Raw genomic sequence first — 11,126 nt, 5'->3', positions numbered from 1 at the left:
AATTCAGATAAATTTTCCTTCTTTGATGATCCAGCATCTCACCCATTGTCTTCCCAATCACTTAAAGGTTGGATATGCAAACCTAATAATCACTCTTCTTGAAAGTTGTGGAATTTCCATGACTAACTATGAATCCCTTAAGCTTAAGTCCAACCATTATGTTCAACCCAAAACACTTGAAGCCCGAAACCTAACTGTTGTTGAGGGAACTACTCAATTTCTCTCAAAATCCCTTTCTAAACCTAAACAGGATGAGAGTAGTTTGAAGAAAAAGGAAGATGAAGAGTTGGATAAATGGTTGGAGGAAGAGGACAGTGAGAAAGAAGGTGAACAGAAAAAGAAAGAGGTGATTGTGATGTCTAACTAGAAGGATACTGAAAGTTCTGGGAAGAGAAAGAGTACTAGGTTGGCTATAAGGCCAAGAGGGAAGTACAAGGCTGAGTCTGTTGCGGTGGTTGATCTGAGTGAAGAGAGAAACAGTGCTCCAGGGGATCAAGGTGTTCTTGAAGAGAAAACTGGTTCTCAGGGGGAACAGGGCATCCTTCAAGCTTCTGTTGAAAAAACTTTTCCTACAGGTTCAGGTTTTGCTGGGTTCAGCAATGTGAGTTCCACCTTGGAACTTAAGGCTCTTAAGGAGATGATGCACAAACTAGTTGATGCTCAACCAGGGTTGATTCTAAGGATTGAAGCTCTTGAGAAAGTAGTGTCAGACTTGGTGAAAGCTTCCACAGAGCTCACCTCAGCAATGCATCAGAACACATCCACTCTCTCCAAAGGGCAGGCTGACTTGCTGAAGAAATTGGAGGACTTGGTCATTAAAGAGGTGCCAGAGAAGGATGCTGAAGAAGAGACCCAGTCCTCTGCCCCTAAAGCTTGATGTTTTTAATCTTTATTTTCTGGAACTTGATCTGATTTGAACTTGTTTCTTTTTGCTTCTTTTTGGTCTGTAAACACTTAAAACAGGGTATTTTCTTTTGTTTCGATGTTCTGGAGGAATATTAGTTTGTTTACATGGATGTTGCCTGCTTGCTTTTATGACTATTTGCATACTATTTCTGCCTATATGTGCTTTATTCTTTGCTTTGGACACAAACCATTAAAATGGTGCTGTGTTTAGATATATGTCTTTGTATGCATTAATTTTGATGAACGCCAAAAGGGGGAAATAGAAGGCAAACTCAATCGTTAACAAGCTCTCCATGCGTTTAAAATAGAAGGTATATAACTATTCATACTATTCATTTCATTCAGTTCTTTGTTTAATTTTAACTAGTTCATTTTTCATTTTAAGTTTTTCTTTTTTTCTGGTTGTCTTTTACTTTTTATTTTGTGAGTTTGCTTAGGTTTGTCATTCATCAAAAAGGGGGAATATTGTTGATCTTAAGTTTTAATGATGACTCAAGGAACCTAAGCAAACCCATAAGGGCTTTAACCTTTGTCTATTAGCTTTGATGTATTTGACAGGTTCTTATTGGCAACGAAGTTCTAGAGTCATAATGGAGCATGGAACAAGTCTAAATATTGAGCTATGGACGAGCATAGAAGACAATCAGAAACCAAGTTCCTTGAGTGAGGAACTGAAGCTCCAGAGTTGAAGCTTCACTAAGTTCCAAGAAGTCTATTGTATCTTTATTGTTTATTTTAGTCTTCTTGTATATTTGCTAAGTACATTATTAATTGATAGGATTTTAAGTGGATTTAATTTCAGTTTATAAAGATTTTATTTTCCTTTGTTTAAAAAGATTCTGTTTTATTGTTGGAAAATTATCTTTTAAAGAAAAAATATCTTATTTATTTTAAAGATTTTCTGTTTTGATTTTATCCTAATATTTTGGAAAATCTGACTTGGTAAAACTAGTTTTGTAAACGTCTTTTTACTGAGTCAAGGAGGTTGAGAAAATAAAGGAACCACTTCCTTATTGTGTGATTTAGCTTGCTTCTCAAGCCTCCACGAACTGCACTTCCTAAATTAATGGAAGTTGTGGTATAGTGGGAGTTGGAAGCAAACGTAAAAGTTTCAACCGCTTTCCTCTTGTATAAATAGGATTAGTTTTCTGTTTTGAAAAGTACACTTGAGCATTACCATACTTAGATTTTCTAAAAGAGTCAAAATCCACTTAAATCCTTGAGTGTCTTTGTACTTAACATCTTAGTAGTGTTAATCTTGAGTTGTATTGGGGTAGAGTTTGGGTAAACTCTAGAGTGTTTGAGTTGCTTTGAGTGAAGCAAGGAGAAAGAGAGAGATTAGAGTGCTCAACTGATTGAGGGATCAGTTGAGGGGGAACTTAAGTTCGTTGAGGAACTTGAGTTTAGAGTCTTAATTTGTAATAGGTCGTTTCCCTATTATTATTAAGAGTTGAGTTTAAAATCCCTTGTGGTCGTGGTTTTTCTTCTTGATTAGGGCCAAGAAGTTTTCCACGTAAAATCTCTCTTGCACTTTAAAGTTTTTGTCTAAGTTTATTTAAGAATTTCGCAAAAATTACCCTAGTTCCTCCACAATACAATTCACCCCCCCCCCCTCTTGTATTGTTCATTCGAGTTAACACCTTGGGAGTAATTTGAGACTTGTTTGACTCAATTTGGTGAAGAAATGAATAAATTGCCATTGTTGGACCTCTTAAGGTCGGGAAAACAATGTGGCTTGTTCTTGATGTTTTTGCTAGAAATTCTTGTCCAATTTGTCACAATAATTACTATAGTATTGCAAGAAATTGTTTGGTTGCTTGAAAAATGCCATGCATGCTCAATTTGAATTTGTGCTCTGTTTTAGTACTACGTACTCTGTTTTTTTTTTTTTTTTGCAAACATAGTATCATGCGGCTAGGAGAACCTTAGATACTATATAACCTTAATTAATGATGATTATGCACAATGTAGCATGGCTATACAGCGAGGTTCGGGTTCACGGTCCCGAGACGTTCGACGGGAGCACGAGCCCGTAGAGGACGATGCCGAGCCGTCCACTTCGCTTGGTCGACTCCCCGAGTGGGATGAGCGGACCTTGTACTTTTCTTCCGTCCACCACATCTCTGAGAGGGTGAGACGGGCCATCACTTTTGGGAGGACGCGCTGTCATGGTTCTGGCTGTGACGACTTGGGTGATCTGTACAAGATGTACATCGCCAGAGATGATCAGACGAGACTTCTATGGTAGTCTTGCGGTCTTACTGCGCTGTTCGAGACCTCCGAGGCGATGGTTGCCTCTAGCGGGGGTCATCATGTAGTTCGTGCTCTGGTGGAGTTCTTTTGGGACACCACTAACACTTTCCACATTCCCTAGGGTGAGATGATGGTCACTCCAACCGTCTTCAGTCTCATCCCAGGACTAGAGTTTAGCTCCGTGCCACTGCCGTTCGATAGTGGGATCGACGTCTTTTCCCCTGAGTTCGAGGAGCTGTTGGATCCGATTACTATTCGGGCTCGAGCTGAGGTAGAGTCGACTTAGTTCAGCGCTAGGGGGATTCGCCGCTCGACTCTAGCAGCGACTTTTGACGATGGTGCGACTACCCGAGAGCAGCGGGTATGCATCTTTGCACTCATCTTGCTGTCATGGACGTTCTCCCCTGACAAGGGTAGTAGGGCGCTGCTTTACTACCTTCCTACCGTCCGCGATCTACACCGGATCGGGACTTATGACTGGGCCAGCTTGGCCTATGCTGATTTCATTCTAGCGCTGCGGGACTCGTGTCGACATCGATCCTTTGGGTCGAATGTTGCTTTGTCCGGCTTTTGGAGGGTCGTAGAGGTATCCTTTATTCCCTATAAAGTTTAGCTCTACATTTTAGTTAGCACTTGTTGATAACTTTAGCTTCTTGTAGATCTGGTTCTACGAGTACTTCCCCTCAGCAGCGCCGGCGAGACCGTCACCGCGCAGGCTTCCAGTTAGCGCTTCTTGGGGCAGTCAACGTGTGGGGATGTCCACTGCTTATATCCTAGATTGGATCATCTTGGTATGATTCTTTTATTATTTGACGTTTCGCGATGCCTTTAGATAGACTCTTGCCTGATTAACGTTCTTTGCAGGAGCATGAGGTGATGTACCGACCGTGGGTCGACCTGGCAGTCCCTGGGCTAGCCGCACAGTATTCTGCAGAGCGTCGCTATTTCTTGGGGACATATGGAGCGGCTGCATATCTTGGAGAGAGGGTTGCTATTCAGCATTCCTCCGACACCTTTGTCGTTCTTGTTCCTCCACCACGTCACATGTTTAATGCCACGAGGTTGGTGAGCATGTCAGAGGGAGCTGGTACCCCTTGGCGATCTTACACGATCCCTGGGCGGTGCTATCACTAGTGGAAAAAGTTTCATTTGTAACGGGTTATTTGTAACGGGCAAAGCTATGCCTATTACATTAAATACATTCGTAACGGGCAAAATATTGTCCGTTACAAATAAATATTTATTCGTAACGGACACCGGACACATGGTGTCCGTTACGAATACTATATTATTTGTAACGAGCAAAATATTGTCCGTTACGAATAAATATTTATTCGTAACGGAACCATGTGTCCGTTACGATTAAATATTTATTTATAACGGACATCATGTGCTCGTTACGAATAAATATTTATTCGTAACGGACACTATGTGCCCGTTACGAATATTTGGCCCAGTTGAAAAGAGGATCCCATGAAAAGAGAAACCCATTACAAATTATTAGGGTTTCACACTCCTAGTCCTAGTCGTCAAACACTAAAATCCCACATATTTTCCCTTTCACTCTCTTTCCTCCTCTCTTCCTCCCCCTTTGCCTTCTCCTCCTCTCTTCACCCCAAATCGCCGACTTCTCATTCCGTTCGCCATATCCAAATTCTTAACTCTAACCCTATTTCGAATCACAATTCAATACTCTAACACTAACAACTAACAAACCCTAGCAGAGAGAAAGCAATTGTGAAATCTAATGGTTGGGAAAATTTTTGCTCGCGAGAGCTACTAGAGCTTCAGCGAACATCAATGGCGGAAACAAACGCTTCTATGGAGGACAAGAAGCATGCTGAGCAATCTACTCGCTTCAATTAAGGTTATAGGCTAGGTATAACCATATATCTTTCTTTGCTATTGGTAAAATCGTTGTTTCTTATGATTTTGCCAAGAATTTTGTTGCTTTATTTATATATTCAACTGATTCTCAACAAATTTTGTGTTATTTCTACTCTTTTGCATTTTTGCCCATGTGAATGTTCTTCAAATTTTGTTGTTTTGGATTATCTCAATAAAATTATGAATTATTTGTTCAAGTATTGAAGGTAAACACGAGAAAAATAATTCTGCTTGATCTAGTGAATGTTACAGCTTTACATTTTAGCTTGATTTAGTTACTGATCTAATTCTGCTTGAACTCGTGCTTGACTTGTAGTAATTTCTAAAGTTTATTTTTGTTGCTAGTAATTCCATTAATTGAAGAAGCTTTTTCGAATGATTTCTAAGGATATCACTAGCATAAAGATATAAGATAAAGTTTGGACTTCATTTTGTTGTTGCAATTATCGTTTGAAGTTACGCTAAAAATGATTGATTTTGTTAATAGAAGAATAAGCCAATTTAAAATAGTATTCCAAATTTTTGTGTGTAAAGTTGTGCTAATTAGTGTGTATTGGAGCAAGCTACTAGACATATCATTGCAGGCTATTTTTTGCTTCAGCAAATGATGCTAGCGAGTTTATCTGGATTGTACAGAGATTGTTGTGTGCTTGAGTGGTAGTGGCTGTGTTTTGTATATGCAGGAGAGACTTGGCGAGTAAAGATTGGTGTATTTTTGTGTTGTGTGAGTAGTGTAGATGCTGCTTCCATAGGGCTGTGTTGTAGTGCTTGTGTGGCCACAAGTGTGCTCGGGTGTGACTTAATAACGAGTGTGGAGCCAATAGGGGGGGCGTAAAGGGGTGTACGCTGTTAAAAACTAAAGCATTAGGACATTTAATGTGTGTGGAGTTGAAGGTTTTATCTTTACTGGATCAAAGCAAGTTGAAATTAGTATGTTTCCACTAAATACTAGACTTGCTTGGTGTGCCAAAAGTTTCAACATGGTATATATAGACACTAGACTTGTGATTCATTTGGGATATATGCTCTTTCAATTGTTGCCGATGTTTTCCAATGAAAGTAGATTAATGAACATTGCATACCCTCTGGAAGATAATTAATGTTGAGCAGACTAGTATTTGGTTAAAATCAATGAGATACGGGGGACAAAATTACCCAAGTCACCCATTTATAAACTTCTTAGAACATTCTATTTTCAATATATGAGCATTTTCTGTCCTAGGTACCTGAGGGAATCAAAATTCCTTCGAGTCTTTGAAATATATTATTATATTATTGTTGGATCACGTCTAATTGGTACACATAATATGTTAAGTTAATCCTGTTCATTAGATGAGCTGCAAAAGTTTGATACTTTGATATGGTGAAAATTATAATATAGTCATAAGAGTTTGATACTTTTAATTCTGGATTGGCTTTTATCTATGCCTTTACTGAAAATCTACATATTTATCCATTCGTATGTTCGTGGCATTCTTCGTATGTTGTTTACTTTTCCGATTGGTAGATTGGCTTTTTAGTGACATTATTATGGTTTAATTTTGGAGTGAACACTGTTACATTGTACTGCAAAGTAATGAGATGAGACTTAAGTGTTTCATGGGAATTTAACCAATTATTGTGGCTATTTTTTGTTGTTGGTGTTTCATATATCCAATCATTGCAATATGCACACTATAGAGTATGTTTGCTTTATAATCAAGTAACTTTTGGAAAATTAGGGCCCTTAATTGGTGGTTATTATGTTGCTTTCCTTATTTAGTGTACTTGTTCCTCACAGTGGTTTACTTGGCAAATCGGTAGTCTGATGCACGTTCTAAAGAGAGGAAAGCTCGATACATGTTGGACTTGGAGTGGAAAGTACAGACTCTTTAAACTGAAGCAACCACCCTTTCTGCACAACTCACCTTGTATCGGGTATTTTGCTGATATCACACCATCAGTAATGTAAAAGATCTGCTCTTAAATTTAGATCCACTTGTTCTTTCATTTAGATTACGGAGTACAAGGTTTTAGGATCTGGAAATTAAAAGTACTTCAAGGATTCTCTTGTGTGAACTTGTTGTGCTTACGTTTCTTTTAAGAATTTATTGTTTAGAGGGACACAACTGGCTTGACATATGAAAACACAAAACTTAAGCTTCGGTTACAAGCTATGGAACAACAAGCTCAGTTGCGAGATGGTGAGTCTCATGCTCTGTACAACATTAAACATGGATGGGATCAAAATTTAGGTTTGAACAGTTGATTTAGTTTGGAATTTAGCTGCCAATATACAAATTTAAGTTTTCAACTATCAAAATATCTTGATTTCCTTGTTTCAAGTAAAAAAATATCACTAAATATATTGAACTTGGCTTGACAGGTCTCTTCTTTTTGAATTTTGTTGGGGTATAGATCTTTAAAATCTGCACTTGTTTGTTTATTTTTTCAGCACTCAATGAAGCATTAAAGCAGGAAGTGGAGAGGCTTAGAATGGCCACAGGAAAAATGATGGGTCCTTCAGAATCATTTAACTTAGGGAAATAATAATAACTTGTACCATATGCATTCATCCAATTCCTAGGCCAAAACCAACCCTTCAGAATTTATGCCGAATGATCCCTTGGGAAGATTACAAGGGCTTGACATTGGCAGCTGAGGAACACCCGCTGTGAAATCTGAAGGTAGCTCGATGTCTGCCAGTGAAAGTAGCACAACATTTTGACGTGATATTGAGGCTTTCTTTGGTGATCATTATCACTTTTTGGAGCCTTCAATTGGGTGATAACACTTCAATTTTGTAGCTAAATTTCATGATTTCTCTAACCAAATCCATACTATTCTAATGATGTTAGATGAAATTTGCTGAGAATTTTAACAAGAAGTCATAAGTACATGTATATAGAAGAGTATAAAAATCAAGTAGTAACAGTGTGTAATACAGGATTTGTCTAGCATTTACATGATATTTTACTGCAAATATGCAGGTGTTATTAGTATTGTTGCTTGTCAAGGAATAATAAGTCTTTTAGAATGTAATAATTTGGGTGTTAAATGGAAAAAAGAATAGGGGTATTTGTAACTAGCACCTGAAATGCTAGTTACAAATGCATCTAATTTTTTGTCTTATTCGGAGATTATTCGTAACGGACATTGTAAATGCCCGTTACGAATACTACTTATTCGTAACGGACATTGTAAGTGCCCGTTACGAATAAATACTTATTCGTAACGGATGTTTCAAATGCCCGTTACGAATAATGGATTATTCGTAACGGGCACCTGAAACGCCCGTTACGAATAAGTAGTTATTCGTAACGGACATTGTAAGTGCCCGTTACAAATAAGTAGTTATTCGTAACGGACGGTGCCCGTTACGAATAATAATGGCTATCCGTAACGGCCGCATACGTAACGGACGCTGCCCGTTACGGATGGGGCCTTTTTGCCCGTTACGGATGGCCTTTTTTCACTAGTGTATAGGGAGGAGCTACTGTCGTTGTTAGCTCCCGAACCTATACCTGCTGAGGATGTGGTGGTACGATTTTTCAGCTTTTACCTTGAGTTAAGTAGCCCCCAATTAATGCTTTACTAATTTTGTTTTGCCTTGTCAAGACGATGCTGTTTAGTTCGTGCCACCCCGTATGTCTATCCATTATCAGAGGACATATGGGCCGATTGAGGAGATGATTCCTCCGGCTCCTGAGGACGAGCGCTTTGTGGAGCGGTCGATTCCTCATCCCCAGACTCGGGTAAACTTGTTTATTTGCAACTTTTTGTACATATATGTTATGTATGTTTACTGACTTTATTTCTCTAACAGTTCTCACGCGAGGTGGTTTCGGCGATGGCACGATGCATAGATGCCTTCCGGAGCCAGCTTGTCCGGATGAGGAACGTGGCTACCTGCCGTCAAGACGACGCTGTTCAGGAGGTAGTCTTTCCTTCATATGTTTTGCATTATCGCCTTTATTTTGCCTGTTTCTAATTCAATTTGCTTTGAAGGGTCATCCCATTCCTTCTCGTACTCGCACGAGACCTGAGGTGCGGAGGGATCCGGCGAGGTCTAGCTCGAGACGTCGCCGCACTACTTTGGGAGGTCGGGGCGGTCGTTCTGAGGCTGCTCGTACTGAGGCGATATAGGGCTCACGCTCTTCCTCTGAGGGTGCACATGTTGCGCCGGTAGGCTAGGGAGAGGCTACCTCGGCTCTTAGAGGTGGTAGGATATACGAGGTCGGCTCGTCATCGCAGCAGCCTCCGCAGCCTCAGCCTCAGGTTGATCTTGGGTGGACGGGTCCTGAGTTGAGCTTTCCTCCTCCCGAGGAGACTGGAGCTGGTGGAGCTGGAGGAGCGGTTACTCCTCGTACGGCGGAGTTTTATGAGATGATGGGTTTACGTCCCCCGGCGCCGTAGTTTATTCCTGTGCTTTTATTTATTTATTTGACTTTGTATAGAACTTTGCCTTTTAGTTAGACTCATTACTTAGACATGTTTTGTATATACATACTATTATGAGTTTATTCCTTATTTATCGTTGTTTTTTCATTTTTTATTATGTGCATGTTTGTGTGTGCAAAGAAATGTGAAAAAATAATTTTGGGCAAAAATTCCGTCATTTTAATTATTGATGGAGAATTCCGTCATTTTAATTATTGATGGAGGGTATCCGACTTTCTCCCCCAAAAAGAAAAAATGAAAAAGGAAAAGTCAAATAAAAATATTGGATTTATAAAAACTTGGAAATTAGTTTAAATAAAATCAGAAAAAAAAAACATAATATAATAAATATAATAAATATATTAATTAAAAGAGAGGAATAAATGAATATTTTAGAAAAAGATAAAGAAACCGTAAAGTCATTAGCAGACTCGAATCAAGGCAAAAACGCGGTTTTTAGAAAGCGCGTACGATGAGGCATATTGGTGCCAGCTGGCGCCACGCGTTTTGGTGTAGAGCTAGGCGCTACACTTAGCGTTTGGCGCCAGGCTCTGGCGTCAGGCGCCAATATTGGCGTCTGGCGCTAATCAGCGCTGACCCCGAATCCTTCGTATATTAAAACGGCTCCGATTTTGTGCATAAATAGCCCCCTGCCCAGCCGATTCTCTTCATAATTTCAGCAGATATAATATTTCTTAGCTTTTAGAAAAAAAAAAAAATAATATCATGTCTCTAGCCTCCAAAAGTTTCACCAACTACACCCATGAATGGTGTCGGTCACTTAATGCCAAAGAGAGAAAAGAATTAGATGTTTTTCACTTGGGGGGTATTTATGGTATCAAAGGGGTAGATCTTGATTCAAATTTTATTCATACCGCTCTAGAATATTGGGATGTAGATACTCATTGCTTTAGAATAGGGTATGATGAAATTAGCCCTTTGCCGGAAGAATTTGGTGCTATTTTAGGTTTCCCTGCAATAGATCTTATAGTAATCCCTAGAATAGATGCATATTATTATAAGGATTTTGAACGCTTCTTCAATTTAAAAGACAGGGGTCTATCAAAAATAGTAGATGGTAACATAGTTAATTTGAAAGAATTTGCTCGCCATTATTTTGATAGACCTTATTCTGAATCTTTCCATGTTTATAGAAGAAGCGCTTTCCTGTTTTGCATGCTTAATCAATTTTTTCTTACTAGTGGTAAAAATAATGAGGATCAGTCAATTATATCCACTATTTTAGAACAAATTGAATCAGGGAGAAATCCAATGCCATTAATAGTTAGAGAGACTATGCTTAGTCTTGATGAATTAAAGAGGGATCCAAAAGCACCTTTTCGGGGCTCTCCAATTTTATTACAGGTAGAAAAATAATATTTTTAATTACAGAAATCAAAAATATATTTTTGTATAGTAATAATAATTTATTTGCATTGCAAATTTTTTTTTTACAGATGTGGCTAATGGAAAGACTGGAATTAATTAGCCCTCCGGACAACATTGAGAAGTATACCCCAAATTGCTTCGTGAGGAGGAAGAAACGCTTCTCTAAGATGGGGCGCCATGAATGGAAGAGGGTCTTCGAGTCTTGCAATTTTGCCATCAAGTGGGTCATCCCTTAGTGGAAAATAGAAAGGATGGTTGGTGTCAACAAGCAA

General features: G+C 39.0%; 1 long non-coding RNA gene across 1 annotated transcript; it reads left to right on the top strand.

Annotated features, from left to right (window-relative positions):
- The first annotated feature begins 4,666 nt into the window (after positions 1 to 4,666).
- Positions 4,667 to 7,994, top strand: LOC110702682. Its single transcript, XR_002507547.1, has 3 exons — positions 4,667 to 5,038; positions 6,827 to 7,229; positions 7,481 to 7,994. It is a non-coding gene; the product is annotated as an uncharacterized LOC110702682 (long non-coding RNA).
- The last annotated feature ends 3,132 nt before the right edge of the window (positions 7,995 to 11,126 follow it).

This window comes from Chenopodium quinoa, unplaced genomic scaffold (genome assembly GCF_001683475.1).
Source record: "Chenopodium quinoa cultivar QQ74 unplaced genomic scaffold, ASM168347v1, whole genome shotgun sequence".
Lineage (NCBI taxonomy): Eukaryota > Viridiplantae > Streptophyta > Magnoliopsida > Caryophyllales > Amaranthaceae > Chenopodium > Chenopodium quinoa.
This window is presented reverse-complemented; position numbering and strand designations above follow the sequence as displayed.